Source organism: Panthera tigris, chromosome A1 (assembly GCF_018350195.1).
Source record: "Panthera tigris isolate Pti1 chromosome A1, P.tigris_Pti1_mat1.1, whole genome shotgun sequence".
In the NCBI taxonomy this organism is placed as follows: Eukaryota; Metazoa; Chordata; class Mammalia; order Carnivora; family Felidae; genus Panthera; species Panthera tigris.
The window spans coordinates 223,172,658-223,190,082 of NC_056660.1; positions in this window are offsets into that span (position 1 = coordinate 223,172,658).

The window sequence follows — 17,425 nt, forward strand, 5'->3', positions numbered from 1 at the left end:
CCTACACCAATGAGGGTAGAAGAAGACAGAGGTTTCTTGGTGGGTGCAGGGGCAGGGATGTGGAGGATAGGCAGGGACATTTAGCCAAATACAGAGGGAAGGGGTGGACAACCCATCCAGGTAGAAGAGGTATGACCATGGTTGAGTTGAAGCTTTAAGACAGTGGAACATGCCCCGTTGTCTCAATGGACATCATCCAGAAAATGCAACGTCAAGATAAAATTAATAATTGTAAGCCAGTGACTGCAGAGCATTAAACCCCAACTATGTAATCCTTCCGGGCCTGTATGATGATACTATTCACATATGTACAAAACCAGACCTGACCTTGGCATGGTGAAATTAGGAGCATGTCAGAAGAAACCAACCATCACTGCAGTTTGTTAAAGAGATGAATATTGAAAGAGGCAACAACCATGCGTAGAGGTGGATTTTGAAAGTGTTATCATTTCTACATTTTTAGAATTGGACACTTTGACATTACATTGGAAGCAATGCTAAATTCAATGAATGTACTTTTTTGTGTGTGCATAGTGCCTGGTTGTTGGACAAGAAATATGAAAACCAAATCAAAGGAAACAAGGTCCAAGATACCCTGTGCAAAGTTTTCTGTAAGATAACATTAGAAATCAAGATATTTATATACAAAACTAGCAAATTTCTAAAAACTCAGATAGTTTTTCATGAGAAAAATTAAAAACAAATATTTTAATAGATTTGCCGACTATAAGTTTGCTATCATTATTGGCCCAGATAATCTCACAAATTCATTTTCATTAAGTTTGAAAATATTTATATTATATATTTAGAAAAAACATATGTACATACACCATTTTCACATAATTTATATTATTTACATAATATTAAATGAAGATCACCTGTGTCATGTAATATTCAGGTAAAGAACGGATAAAACAGGCTTATAATCCTTAGAACACACACACAAACATGTGTATGTGTGTTGATGTGTATGCACTTCAAAAGTCATGTACATATTCTCATCTGTTACGCCTTCCTATGTAAATTAGCAATGTGCAGAAAAATTCCGTCCCCTACTCAGGCTTTTAATAAATAAGTTACTCGTTCCACTCTTAAGACAGACTTTACTATTTCTTCTTCAGATAAGAAAAATTAAGTCCTAGGAGCTTAATTGAAAAGCCAGAATTGAATCTTAGAAATTCTGACTTTTAATCCAAGGACATTTATTATGTGCCAATAACTATTCATTGTAGAAAATTAAATTCAAATTCTAAAAACACTGGTGTTTTCACAAAAGATTACTTTATAGAAAGAAATATCATTGGGAGAAAGTATTGTCCAATATTCACCTACCTAAAAGTGAGTCCTCCTTGTTGTATGTAATGGTCTTGAGATTCTGGAGTCATTTTATGAAGATATTTTCATTCCGTGAATATTTGAGTGTCTTCATAAAATAGATATTTCTGAAAAGAAACAAACACGTTAGTGGACTATAACATTTACATCTCATTTAATGTCTTTGAGTGGCAATGAAAGCAGAAGATAAAGAGATTTTATAAACTAAAGGATCGGTTTTGGTGTGTGTAAATTATAAGATAATGTCTACTTTTGGGAACATATCAAATATATACAGAATGCTATCACCATCTGTCCCAGATGACCTCCATCTGCCTGGTTAAATCATTAGTATGTTCTGTAACTGCCAAATGTTAGTGTTTCCCAATACATGGTTGACATATTGGAACGAATTCTAACCTCAAAGAGTACTGCTTTGAAATCTGGGTTTGTCAAGAAAACCAAACCAACAACAACAAAAAAGCCACTTTTCAAGCATTTATTATCAAAATCACATTAATTTAGCTACATGGAAATTTTGTTCCATGAAGTAAATTATTAGTATAATATATAACTTGATGGAGTGTAGTTATTGGCCTTTGTAAATTATTAGTATAGTATATAAATGGATGGAGTGTAGGTATTTGCCATAGAAAGACCCAATATCATTTACAAAATACTGAGAATGTCCTAGTTCCTTTTTTCTATTAAAACATAACTGTAATGCAGATGAATTAAAAGGCTTAGAAAAATATAATAAAGGAAAATTAAGGGCACATAATATATTGTCAGTTGAATGAAACTTTGCAAACATGACGACATATTCCTTTACATACTGTTTTTCTATGTATATTCAGAAATATTTTCAGATAACTAGGATCATATTAAATAAAAGCAATTATTAAAACATCAGGTCTCAGTAGAGGATATTAAAAACTATGGAGAATAAAATGAGATCAATGTACCTATGTGATTAAATGTGTCCTTATTTGGGATAAATTTAGAAGTAGTTCTGTAAGCTTGTGTGTTATCCTAAATTGCACAGAGAAAATACAAGGGGTACATGTGAGTATTCAGAACTATTGATGATTAACCAGGTGTGAATTTTCCAATTTATAGTATAATTTGTGTTATTATTTTTTATTTTTCTTTTTTAATGTTTATAAATAGGACTTCACTGATGTATTTTGTTTTCTAATTTTACGTAAAAATTATGTAATTTGCATGTTATCTAACAAAAATGATGTACATGCATGCTCCTCGTATCCATAGAACATGCAAATTATCACACACCTTTATTAATTCATAGGTATTGTGATTCACATTTACTTTAGTTTCTTTACGTGAATTTCCACTCTCCAGCTCAGGAATCAATAACTCTCAGTGGTCTCGGGTCTCGCCTTGGTGTTGTTTTCCATAGTATGCGAATTTAACTTCCAGTTTGGTTGTGGTTAATCCCATCCCCAATCCTCTTGGAAGCAAGAGCCAAAAAGTATAGTGGATTGTGGCCAGAATCTGCTACAGTCAAATAGGAATTGAGATAAAGACTTTGCTAAATGTTCCAGCCAAACGAGAATTTAGATGAAGACACGCACCGATGTAATTTAGAACAAATATGGATTTGCTTCAAATTGATGGAACAAAGCCAAACCACAGAGAAAACCAATACCATGATCTTTGGTGTTAAAGAGGCGTTAAGTGGAAATAACACGTATTTGTATGTACGGCAGGTGGTAACAATGCACAGTGCTGAACATAACTCAGGCACAGAAACTATTATGTTTTGACATTCCGTGAAATGGCATCTGAGCTCTACCTTCTCATGTAGGCCATTACTTAGGTGGGAATGAAGGTACCATGACAAAAGTCATACCTCCAAGCAATCTGTATACAGCTATGTGACAAGGAATTCATTGCTAATACAGCAGATATGAATAACAGCAGGGCCCGTGTGTGGAGAAAGGAACGCTGAACCCATGGACTCTGCTATCAACAGATCCTGTCTCACCAAACCTCTACCCCGTGTCTGTTATATATGGAGTATAACAGAATCCAAATAGTCTCTAGCATGTCAGAAATATCAAGACTCCCTGAGGGTAGAAAAAGTGCTATTGCTGTATGTATGTATGTATGTATGTATGTATGTATGTATGTATGTTTGTATTTATGAAAAAGTCCTGATTTGGATCCAAGTTCTTCCAGGATTTCAGTTATATTAGGTTAAAAGAACCACACAAGTAACCTCGATGATTGGAGTGAACTGGGAGGGTTTTGTGGCTGAGGAAATCCTGTCCCTGCCTGGAAGGGAGGCTGAACAGTGAAATCTGGACTCTTTTTGTTTTTGTTTTCCCCAATGTTTATTTATTTATTTTGAGAGAGAGAGAGAGAGAGAGAGAGAGAGAGGCAGAGAGAGAGGGGCAGAGAAGGAAACAGAGAATCCCAAGCTGGCTCCATGCTGTCAGCATAGAGTCTGACGCAGGGCTCGATCACGCAAACCGGGAGGTCATGACCTGAGCCGAAATCATGAGTCAGATGCTTAACCAAATGAGCCACCTAGGCGCCCCTGGACTCTTCATTGAAACCTTCCAAAGTTTAAATGTCAAATGTTGGTAGCTTACTGAAATTCTTAAAACACGGCACATGTCTAACAGCAGCTGCCTCTTAACTCCAACTTGATGACTTTCGTTAGAAGTTGACAGAGTTAAAGTATGTATTTGATTACCAGAGTCAGAATAGCAACTAAGTTTAGATACAGAGTTTGTATCACTTTTCCATAATTCGAGATCTTGCTTTTCTTGCTTTATTACTTCCGAAGCTTCCTATATTGTGTCATAACCACAGTCTCTGTTTTCCAGCCTTCTTCGACCTACCATATTCTTATCATTGCCCTGTAACAGAGAGAAGTGGTCTTCGTGGAAGCAATCTTGAGCGAGATTGGATTTAATTCCTGGTTGTGTGCCCCTGATCCTGCCGAAGGGTGATTTCTCTGACTCTCTTGGAGATTCTGTAAGCTACTCCAATATGCTCGCTTGCTCTATCTATGTATCATCTATTTAAATGTTTAATTACTTTTGAGAGAGAGTGCATGAGCGGGGCGAGGTGCAGAGAGAGGAGGTCAGACTCCAAAGCAGGTCCTCTGGTGACAGCGGAGAGCCTAACTCCAGGCTCAAATCCATGAACCATGAGATCATGACCTGAGCTGATGTGAGAGGCTTAACCGATTGAGCCGCCCAGGTGCCCCCTGCCAATAGACTTTGAAATATTCCTTCTCCCCCTCCCTTGAAATAATGGCTTAATAAGCATTATTCCATAACTAAGACTCTTAAACTTTTCCACAGTGTGTGTGTGTTTGTATGCATGCATATATATGCAGTTGCCTTTGTCTTCTTTGCTTATTTTCACACCAAACAATAAGAAGTTAATCTTCTAAGCAATGTTTTTGTATGCCATACATTAAAAATGCTCATGGAATAGTGGAAATTGTGGGCACAGCACACTGCCATAATACAAAAATATAATCTTTGTAAGTTGTGTCCATATATACTTATGAAATATTATAATAAAGCAATATGCAAGCAACGTTTTTCAAATCCTTTCCTAGTGAACTGTCAAAGTCATAGGATGAAAAGTCAATGTCCCTCTAGAAAAGGAAGAATTCTGAAACTTGATGTTATCCAGCTTGTAAATTCTGATTTTTAGATGTTTTTCTTATGCATTATTAGAAAAGCTTCATTCAGTAACTATATTGTATAGACCTCAGTTTATAATGCAATAATAAAATCTCCAGATATAAATTCACTGAAAATTGTACAAAAAGAGAGTCTAATTTTTTCTCCAAATTTAAGGAATTCCTCTACATTTATCTGGTTATTAAGTTACTCTAAAGTATAGGAACCCAAACATTTGGCATATATTTATTGAATATATATTGAACATATAAACTTTGCAGGCACTATGGCAGGGCTGAGCACACAAAATTATACAAAATCTACTGCGTTCTGTGTTTTTTCAAGGAATGAGGAATTAACTGAGGCAACCCTCCAACAATGTTGGCAAGAATGTAAATTGGTGTACCTACTGTGGAAAATAGTATAGAAGTTCCTAAAAATATTAAAAATAGAAATTCCATAGGATTCAATAATTCCACTACTGAGTATTTACCCGAGGAAAAGGAAAACTAAAAACCTAATTCAAAAAGATACATGTACCCCTATGTGTATCGCGGCATGGTTTATAATAGCCAATATATGGAAGCAGCCCAAGTAAACATTGATAGATGAATAAAGAAGATATATATCTTATTATATATGTGTCAACAATACTCAAAGAGAGAGAGAGAGAGAGGGGGAGGTGAAGAAATAGGAATTGAGAGCAAGAAAGAGAGAAAAAGGGAGAGAGAGAGAGAGAGAGAGTTTGTGTGTGTATCTGTGTGTTTGTCTGATGTCTACCCTTAGGTAAATGTTTGAGGAGCAAATTGGAGTGTGTTAGGAAAAGGGGATTAGAAAATGGAATAGGTGAAATTTATAAAAATTTATTTTTCGAAGTTTTTAATTACAGGAAAACCTTGGATTGCGAATAACTTGTTCTGCCAGACAAGCAAACATTTATAATAAATTTTAAACTGATAAAGGACTGATGTCTTACAATATGGAGTAGTATGTGATGCTGAGTGTCACATGATCACAACCTAGCCAATGGTTCTTCTCTCTCTCTCTCTCTCTACGGGATTATGGGTGATTGTCTCCCATGCTCAGATGCTTTGTCTCAGGCTGCGGTGTTTGACACAAATCAGTGATTTTTCAGAACGCTGGAAGGTACCCACAACTGGTACTAGTGTATTTTTTGTCGCTTCCAAGCACCTATGGACAGTCCTTTGCTTTTCCATCCAAGAGTAAGCTGAGGACTGCTTTGCTTCATGCTAGGTCAGGCTGCCTGCAGATATAGACCCTTTTCTCTGCTGCCTTATTGCCAGTTACATTAATCACATGCAGTATATGACAAGAGTTTATCAATACTGTACTGTAGTCAACATCCGTGTGAGCGTATACAATGGCCCCCCGTGCAGGGAAAGATTTCACTGAGCCAATAGATAGCAGTGATTCTATTAGTGAGAGTGAAAATTGTCCTACACAATAACCGTCCTCTCTCTGGTCTCCCTCACACCAGCCACGAAGGTTTTCAAAGGGAAGCACAAGTTCATTTGTTTATTTTTCTTTATATTCTGTACTTTATTATTTTGTATTATATTACTGTATTATAATCACTTTTAGATGAATATTTTTGGGTTGTGGAATGAATCATCTGAGTTTCCATTATTTCTTATGGGGAAATTCTCTTTGATATACAAGTTCTTTGGATTAGAAGCGTGTTTCCAGAATGAATTATGCTCGCAGACCAAGCTTTTACTGTATTTTGAGAGAGAGAGAGAGAAAGAGTGTGTTTGTGTGCCAGCAGGAGAGGTGCGGAGGGAGAAAGAGAGAGGGAGAATCCCAAACAGATTCTATGCTGTCAGCCCAGAGCCTGACAGAGGACTTGAACTCATGAAACTGTGAGGTCATGACGTGAGTCAAAATCAAGAGTTGGCCACTTCACCGACTGAGCCACCCAGGTACCCCAATTTATAAAATTTATTACGTTGATCCTGCATGTTCTATGCTAGACTCAGTAATAATTCTTTTAAAGGGCCAGATAGTAAGTCTGAGTTTTTGTTTTAGCGGGCTGCAACTCTTCCTCTGCAACCCCAAAGCAGCTTGAAATAATATGTAGATGACCTCGGCTGTGTCTCCTGTGTAGGCAGCCACTTCCCTCCCCAACTTATAGCAAGCACTGATATATGTTTTCCATCCTTACAGGTTTATCTTCTGCAGCATGCCATGTAAGTATGGAGTTTGGGGGTCCAATGATTCATTTCACTAAGACCTGTAAGATTCACATATTGTTATGTGAATAGATCATTTTTTCCTTTAAATTTAGGGTAGCATTCCATTGGCTGAGTGCATCACCTTTTATCCATTCATATGTAGAAATTAATCCGGAGTTTTCAGTTTTTGGTGATAATGATTAAACCACTGCACGCATACACAAGGTTTTGTGTGAATCAGTTTTCCTTTGACTTTAGTAAATACTTGGAAATGAATTTGCTTAGTCAGATGGGAAATAACATGTTTAACTTCAAAGTGACGCCTCAAAGTGTTTTACAAAGTAGCTGCATCATTTTGCATTTCCACAAGCAAAAAATGAGAATTTCTGTTGCCCTATTCCTTGTCATTTGCTGTGGTCAGTTTTTTTTTCTTTCTTTCTTTCTTTCTTTCTTTCTTTCTTTCTTTCTTTCTTTCTTTCTTTCTTTCTTTCTTTCTCTCTTTCTTTTGTGGTCAGTTTCTTTCTTTCTTTCTTTCTTTCTTTCTTTCTTTCTTTCTTTCTTTCTTTCTTTCTCTTTCCTTCTCTCTTTCTTTTCTTTTTCTTTCTTCTCTTTCCTTCTTTCTTTCTTTTCTTTCTTTCTTTCTTTCTTTCTTTCTTTCTTTCTTTCTTTCTTTCCTTCTTTCTCCTTTCTTTCTTCTTTCTTTCTTCCCTTCTTTCTTCAGCTATTTGAATAAATATGTAGCAGGAGCATGTTGTGGTTTTGATTTGCATTTTCCTCAAGACTAATGATGTTGAGCAACTTTATACATGCTTAATGGCTAACCACTAACCATTTCCCTTATTTGCCAAAGCGTTTGCTCATGGTTTTTTTGGCCATTTTTAAAACTGAGTCTGTTTTCTAATTGTTGTGCTTTAAAGTTTTAAATTATTAGAAGCTTAAAGATTTGGTGCTTTGATTTATAAAATTACAAGTAGAAGACACAAATAAATCAAGAGATAATTGAGTTTCTGTAAAGTGCTTTACACATATGTTCACTGTATGTTATCTATTGTTATTGATGTTCCATTTAGGGAAACATGATGTGCCCCTTTAGTATGTATCTATCTATCGTTATGCAAAAAAATCTCTTTTTAATAGATGCATGGTAGGAAGAACTATGAAATTTAAGTTTTAAAGAGCCAATCATAAATCATGAGTTTTTCTTAAGGCAAGTAAACTCAACGCATGATAAGTACATGTAGTTTGACCATTCGCTTTTGAACAAAGAGGAAACGATGCTAAAAACATGTTGTTGGAGATTAAATTTCCTAAAATGTGATGTTGATTTTGGAGGACTAGGATTATAATTTTAACTATCAGAAAAGATATATTGAAAATAACCACTTTTGTGGTAGTCAGATATGCATTTTTCTTTTTCATGATCCACCTGGTAGAAGTACAGAATTGCAAGATGGATTTAATTATAAAGGCAACTGTACTTTTACCCTTGAAGAGCTGTTCCCTTAATATATTATTCTCTTTGGCTCAAAACTAAAACTTTTTATAATAAGAGATTTCCATCTGTCCATTTGACTGTATCCTATCAATGGGGAAATGGGCAATTTGTTTTTCATGTGAGTATGATGATCTATCTTTAGTGCCCTGTTTTCTGCCCTGTGGAGATGAAGAAATTTTGTGGCTGAAGAATGATGGAGACTCTTTAAGCAGTGACCGACATTAACACTTGTTTCTCCTGTCTCCCCAACAATGCAGGAATAATAGAGTGGAATTGAATGGCCATACTTAACTCCAGGGTATAAGCTATGGGATTGCTACACAAAGATCTGGGTCATTTATCTTCCTATGGTATTCTCTATCAATCTGTAGTATTTTACGATGAGGATTTTATTCCAGTCTTCAAAAAAAAAATGTTTTAGAGATAAAATTGTATGAAATGTTTTGAGTCATTTACATATGGATAGAGGCTATAAAACTTTACTTCCAAATACTTTTAAAAAGGACATAAGAATTCCCAGTAAGAGGGCAATTTAATACAAAGTCTACAAAATTCACTGAAGTTTTAAGTCCTCATTTAAACTGGTAAAATAATGTAGATAAAAACTATTTTGAGAATGCACAGGTGTTCATTTATACTTTACTTCAGTTATGCCTTTTGTATTTTCCTCATTCATTCATGAATCCATGTATTTATTCCGAAATGTTTTTATTCCTTCATTTTAAAGTGCCCATAATGGATGTTTTAAGAGCAATTAATTTTGTAGAAAAGTGAGCAGATTCAATGATCACATAAATGGATTATTTAATTCATTTAAAAAAAAGGCCCATGGTCACCTGCTTTGCAGTCTATAAAAACTATGTTTTTTGCAGTCTATAATACCTGAAATAAGTTGGGATTTTGCAAAATTACAAATTGTTTTTAGAGTGGAAATAAATTTGATGTATTTGTCTACCCAAAATTTTTTTTCTAAATATGTTTAGGTTTTAAATCAGGTGGTTTCTCAAAGAAAATGTTAGCAACAAAAATACTTTAAACATTCAATACTCACATTTGTGAGAACAAAGAAAAAACCTAAAGATATTAAATTATATGCCCCAAAAACTATATTAATATATGAAAATCCATGTTCGAACCTGTGTCAACTAGTCTCCAATTAAGTTACTCAGTGAATTCTCATTATTATTAACATGCATTTTAAAAATTTTTCTCATAAACTTAAATTATTTCCTCTTATTTTAGATTATGGATATTCAAATTTTTGTTCATTTAATAACATAAAATATGTGTGTTTAAGTTAGAGGTGGGTTTACATAAGCTTAATTGACCCTGATATTAAAAATCAATTACCAAATTATTTGAAGGAAAATTTACTCAAAGTAAGAATTTATAAAAGCCTAAAGTACTTAAAATATTACAAAAGATCTGTAACTTGCCTTCATACATTCATTTCCCCCAAGAATTTTGCAAGCTATAAACAATTTAGAAGCAGTTTTTATAGAAAGGTAATTTACCTCATAGGAATTAATATTAATGATTAGCATTTATTTCATCTAAAATTATGTCTAATTAAAAAATTATCTGACTTACTAATGACATGTTAAATATTTTGCTTGATGTACATCATTAGGTCTTTGAGGCTGCAGAGTCATACAAATAAAATTATCTTTGTAATATTTTGTAAGGAGGGATGTTTCACAAGTTTTGTTATCTTTGCTCCATTTTTGACGTCAACATCTTAACTGTGATAATTAGACTATAAATATTAACCCCAGGTATGTTTATATGATCATACTCTCAAGGGTCTCAAATGTGATTTATTTGGTCATATTATGAAAACTTTAAAAAGGAACTGTTAAGTATACATCCTGCATAATAGCTCTTGGAAAACATATAGAATCTATGTAGATATACAGAACATATATTTTTATTTACATATTCACATTACATATAAACATACATATATGTACAAATACACATTACATATATACATATAGCAGAATATATATTTTTATACATGTATATGTGTGTTTATACGCACACAAGGGGGAAGAGACAGAGAGAGAGGTTCAGCGACTCTAATGTACTATAGGTTTTTGGTTATGCTTGGCTAAATATGGAACTGATGAGGACCTTAACAGAATTTGCTGCAAGCAAGAGTCATCATAATCTACACCCCTGCTTTTTCCTATTTGAATTCTGAAGCATTCAAGATAAACATAGAAGTAGGCATAGTGAAATAAGAATGTGAGCTGTTATAGCTCATGGATTTGTTAGCCTTGGTGCTTAGCAACAAGAACTTTTTCCACTGTTTCCCAGCATGCAGCAGCCATACTAAGTCAGTCACATATGGAGCAGGAACTTTATTGCTAAATTTACAACATGGCAGAAGGCAGATCAGGACTCAGGCTCACCTCAGGCTGAGCCATCTTAAAGAGAAAAATGAAAAGGGAGAGGGGGAATGGAAGGACATGAGCTACCCTAATCCATTTCCGTCTTCCAATGTCACCAGTCATGTGAGTCATCCATACCTCCCCTTTAAGGTAAAAGTGAACAGGCGACAGGAGTAATATGCTAATAGATATTTTGATGTTTTTCTATATGGAGTGGGATGCATTCTTGTCAATCTAAATCCAAAGGAAACGCAAGGCAGGATGACTCTCAAAGAAAACTAGACATGTGGAGGTTCCAGAATGTTCAGTTATTATTTTGTGAAGAAATTCCTTGTTCTCAGACACAGGGACTATGAACTAATTAAAAATTATTAAGGAAAAGGATATGAAAAACATGAGTATCGAGCAAGGAAACTGCTCCCATATGACACAGGTGTGAATCTATTATGATAATTGTAAGAATATTTTTATAGATTATGTCTTCCAGATGTTTAGCATCTGAAGCTCCTCTTATGGGCCTCAATTTTGAGAAATGACCTCAAGTCATTTTATTTACATTTTCTTCCTCATGGGACACAACTATTTTTTCTTTTGAAAGGAGGAAAACTGATACAATGGCAAGAATAAATTCTCAAAGTTACTAACTAGCAGTAACCAATGAATATTGATTTGAATACTTTGATATAGATAATAATTTAATATGCAAACTAATTATATTAAAGTTAATGTCTTTATGCCCTCATAAATTAACATTCTAAATTTTCTTCTAAGAATCTATTTTATTTCATATATTCTCCAACTTCCGATTTTCCTTAACTTTTCAGAAGACATTAAATTCATCACATTAATAAAGAGAAGCAGGGGCATCTGGGTGGCTCAGTCAATTGAGCGTCCAACTTTGGCTCAGGTCACGGTCTTGCAGTTCTTGAGTTCGGGCCCTGCCTCCGGCTCTGTGCTAATAAATAGCTCAGAGCCTGGAGCCTCCTTCAGATTCTGTGTGTGTGTGTCTCTCTCCCACTCCCCTGCTCATGCTCTGCCTCTCTCTGTCTCTCAAAAATAAATAAATGTTAATTTTTTTTAAATAAAGAGAAGCAAAAATATGTTTTAGCTAATTAAATTAAACATACGTTGGATGAGTAGAGTTTTGTTGAACATCTTTTGATAATGGAACACATTTTAAGGCATAAATGTTCTTAGGTAATGTCTTCTGGATAGGGATTTTTTTAAAACAAAATGGAATATTTGGGGTAAATCGTCCCAAGGATACCGATTATTAAAAAGTACACAAGTATGAAATAGTTTTGGTGAGTCACATAATCTGATAACTGTTTTAGGAGGCTTGTGAAAGCAGTTATCAGGATGAGAGGCATTTTGACTGCTGAAGAGACTACAGAAACATTAAAGTACATATCCCACCATCAAAGATTTATGAGTAAGAGATTCATATTAATTTTGTTTTAATTAGAGCAAACAATTTGCCTGTGGGGTATCTACACATAGAATCAGTTTGACATCACAGCACAGTTTATATTCTCTAAGGAAAAATTAAAGAACACAAAAGGATTTTTTTGTTTTTCTGTGGCTCTGAATCACAAACAAAACAGCCCAATTTACTTTGGATTCTCAGTGGTATATTCATGTTGTCAGGGCCTCCCATACCTCACCATTTCTGCATTCTAAGAAGAAAAGATTAGGGTTCAAAAGTTCACATTTGTACTACTTTTGCAATTTTTCTTTACATCTGTAGGTCTGAAACTCATTGAAAAGAAAAATTTACTAAAAAACAAGTTTACAGTTGCTGCCTGCTGAAATGAACTGCTAAAGGGAACGCACTAAGATGTGGAGCATAATTGCACAAAGTAAAGACTCATCAAACACATCAGATCTTTGCTAAATTTACTTATTAACTGGCTGTCTTGGACAGTGATTTTTGTTTTTAGTTCTTTAAAAACCACAACAGCTTTTGGATATAAGAACATTTACTCCTTCCTATATAAACCAAAAGGAAATTATATACATTATATATTTTTGTGTATAAATATATATAATGTATTTTGTCCATGAATATCATAAATGAACCTATTTGTATTTTCCATATAGTCAATATTGAATTATTTTAGGATAAATAAATCTTTTCTTGAATTTTTAATCTCAGTCATTTATAAGAATGATAAAAGTTGGATGACAGTAATTTCAAAATGAAAGAATTACAGAATAAGATGCATTATAACTTTTGCTCAAACATTGAAAAAAAAATACCATTGATTATAATCAAAACCATTACCTGTCACTGGCATGTTCTTCTCCAAGGTCATTACCAGATACAAAATGTAGGCATAAGGAACCTAAATGTATCCTCTTTTGTGCCATTGATATGTTCCCTAATTTCACTTAAACAGTTTTTACGGTGAAATTATGTTAGTGTCCCACCAGAGGTAGGATGTCCACTAACATATTTTCCCACGTTTTTGTTTTGGGGTTTTTTTTTTTGCTTTGTTTTTACTTTTAAACTTACTCTTGAAAACTTTGTGTTTACTCTCAAACTCTTATCTGGTTTTACCTAAGCCTTCTCCAGAGGCCAAGTTAGAGCATGCGGCTTACAGCAGTGTTCACCTAAATTAATTTATCAGAAGATTTATCAGAAAATATCCAAAAATAAATAGTTATATTTACATTTATATGTTTATATATGAGAGAGAGAGTAAAGAATCGACTTGAAAAAAATAAACTTTCACTTAAGAACATGGCAAGGTCTGCAACCTTGCCATTTTTAAATATGTAACCTTGGGCATTCCAGTTATGAAGCTTAGTTTCCTGGTTGACTTATCTGCAAAATGAAGGTGACAATAGTAACTGTCTCATAAATTATTTTTCTGAAGATGTAAAACACTGGAAACATCGCCTGCCATGAGTAAATATGATGTGCATTAGTTTTCATCTATTATTATTTATTCTTATTTTTCTTGCTTTAAATTATTTAATGGTGTCTCATTTTCTTTGTTATGTTATAAAGGTATACATTCGGATATGATCCACAACATATGTTGATGCAAATATCTATACATTCAACCTCTCATTTTATCACTTGGGTTTCTCCATTGTTTTCTGTACTTGAGAGCTTAAGTTAGGTCGCATCTTATTTTATTTGGCTATGGAATAGTCTCCTGCCTTATTTCCTAGATACTATCATTTATTCACTCTCATCTCATCTTCATGATAGTGCCTGCATATTTTGCAAAAGAATAAATTTAACTCGGCAACTTTCTTGCTCAAAATAATTCATTGAATTATCAGGTTAAATTTAAAATTTAGTAATGACATACAGGCTTTCAAACTCTTATCTAATGAATGTTCTTAGATATATCCCCTAGAGCAACGCTGGATTTTTCATCAGAGTGTATTATACCCCTCAGTCTTTGTTTCTACAGCTCTGTAAATATTTCTTAATTTCTTTTAATGTTTATGTATTTTTGAGATGGAGAGAGAATGTGACAGTTATTTGAGAAGATCAAGAAAATAAACTTCTGGCCAGATTGTTCAGAAAATAGACTTGTGTCACCAATGTGTAGACTTACAGAAATATCCTTGCCACATATTATTCTGAAAGTCAAATGATAATATGGAAATATAAACAATTTTATATCAATAAATTTTAAATTAGAACATGAAAAAAAAAATCCCTTGAAATACATAACCTATCAAATCCCAGGAAAAAAAAGGGTATAACATGAATAGTCCTATAATTATTAAGAAAAATAGAATTTTTAAATTAAAAATATCCTACGAGAAATTATAGGCCCATAGAATCTACTAAACCCTTAAGGAAGAAATATTACCAGTTTAAAAAAAAATCTTTCAAAAAATTTAAGTGGCATTGCTTCCCAACTCAGTATAGGAGGTTACCATTCTTCTGATACTAAAACCAGAAAAAGATGCCTCAAGGAATAAAAAAAAAAATATCCCTTATTAATATAGACACACAAAAAAATCTAAACAAATCTTTAGCAAATAGAATTGAATCACATGAAAAGAATAACATCATAATCAAATGGGGTTTATCCCAGGAATACAAGATTGGAAGATCAATGTAATTCACCAGATTAAAACACTAAAGGAAAAATCACATAATCATCTCTCAAGAAAATAATTGACAAAATTAAATTTTCTGATTCTTAAAAATCTCAGCGAATGAGAAATAGATAGTCTTCAATATACTTAAAGTCGTTGAAAAATCAATAGCCAACATCATGGTTAATGGGGAAAAACTGAATTATTTCCATCTAAGATGAAAAATAAGACAAGGACATCTGTTCTCATCACTTCTGTTGAGTATTGTATTAGAAGTTCTAGCCAGCACAATCAGCCAAGAAAAAAAAAATAATTTCCCTAGGAAACATTCACATCTCTCACCTGCCCTTCTATTTGAATGTTGAACTTGATCATTTATTCAGTTCTCTTTCATACAACCATGTTCCTGGGAATGACTTGAATTCATTTTCATTTCCAGAGAAGGACTTTTATCTGAAGTAATCCCATGATTCTTGCCTTATTCTTAATTGGTTTATAAGTAGATATGTAACCCACCTTTGGTTCATAGGACACCAGTGTGACACTAGCCCAGAAGTTGCTAGAAGGAAAAGGAGACTGTCTTTCTTTAGAAAATCTACAGTAAGAGAAACTCTTTTCTTGTTGTGTCTGAACACCTGAAGGCGCCAGAGTCACCCTCTAACAGCTTGAGGACAGAGCCACCACTGACACAGAGATTTACATTGCAATTTTCAGTTGGCAAATCATCCAATTCTGAAGTTTTCTCTTCCTAGGTTACCTATTCTCTCCAATAATATACGTTTTTATATTATAAAGCCAGTTTGAATGCATGCAATGGCTTCTTGCTACTCAATAGTATTCTCATACAGATTTTGGCACCAGAAAATGGGCAATGGTAAGAGATGTTGAAATGTGAAATTCAGAAAGTGGAGACTTAGGCCATGGAAAGTTAAGATGCTATGTTTTCTGTCCAATAACTTGGTGGCACTTGTTTTGCACATACTAGAGTTGGTCCCTAGACACAGAGCAATGGGTGGGTCACTAAAGTTGTACAGCTCGTCTTTCATATGGCCACAGAAGATAATGACAGTGAAGGAAGACCTTTCCCAGAAGGCTGAACCAATGAGCATGTTGGACAATTTGATACACCAGGTGTTTTGCCCCATTTGTCTTTCTAATGTGTTTTTATTGTAATTATTCTCTCTTTATAACTTAAAATATTGTTGGTAGATAAGTGTTTCTAACATGGTCTATCATGTCTTTTGCCCTCTCAACGTCATATTTAGATGATGCCTAGGAATTTAGGTTTCTGTCAATTCCCAGGGTTCTAGCAACATATGAATAAATTCAATACTGATATTCAATTCCCAGGGTTCTAGCAACATATGAATAAATTCAATACTGATGTTCTAGCAACATATGAATAAATTCAATACTGATATGAATAAATTCAATACTGAGGAAAAATTAAACTGGATCCAAAGATATAGCTACCCCAAAGGATCAATTGCTCATAATTCCTGCCCCGCCATAAAACTGCTTATGAAAAAACTCACATAATCACGTTTATATTAGATATTGTCTGCAAATTTTCCTGACAATGTTTGATAAACACACATACTAATGGTGATAAAACAAATCACTCTAAACTTTTCTGAAGGCATCTGGCAAAATGTAATAAAAGTCTAAGAATGTCAGAATGTTAAGAAGTCTAAGAATAAATTTTTAGTCTAGAAATCTTTCCTGAGGAAATCATTTCAACTAAAAACAAGTATTTCTGCCAAAATATTCATCATATAATTACTTGTAATAGTGCAAACTTACAAAAATCATAATCACTTACAATAGACTGTTGCTGAAAAGACAGATCCATAAAAATAATGTTTTCTAACTTTAAAAAAATGTGTTTAAAGTTAATTTATTTAGCTTGGGGATATACTTAGAGTGTAGAGTTTAGTAAGAAACATAAGACAAGTAGTTTACACAGATTTATCTGTTATTCTTAATATATAGAAAGATGTGTATAATGCTGATAATTGTTTTTGGATAATGGAATTATAGATATTTTCAATTTTTTTTCAAAATTCTATACTCCTTTTTCACAATGAGAAAATTTTTCATTATGGAAATACAATACACATAGTATTATTATAATGAACTTGACCATGAGTCATAGACAACAAAATTATGGAAATCAGATTTCTCACCATTGTATGTTGAATTACGTTAAGCATGGCATCTTAAGATTCATAAGGTAAATAAATAATGCATTAAAATGTTTTACTTCTATCCCTCACCTCTAATATTTGAATTCTC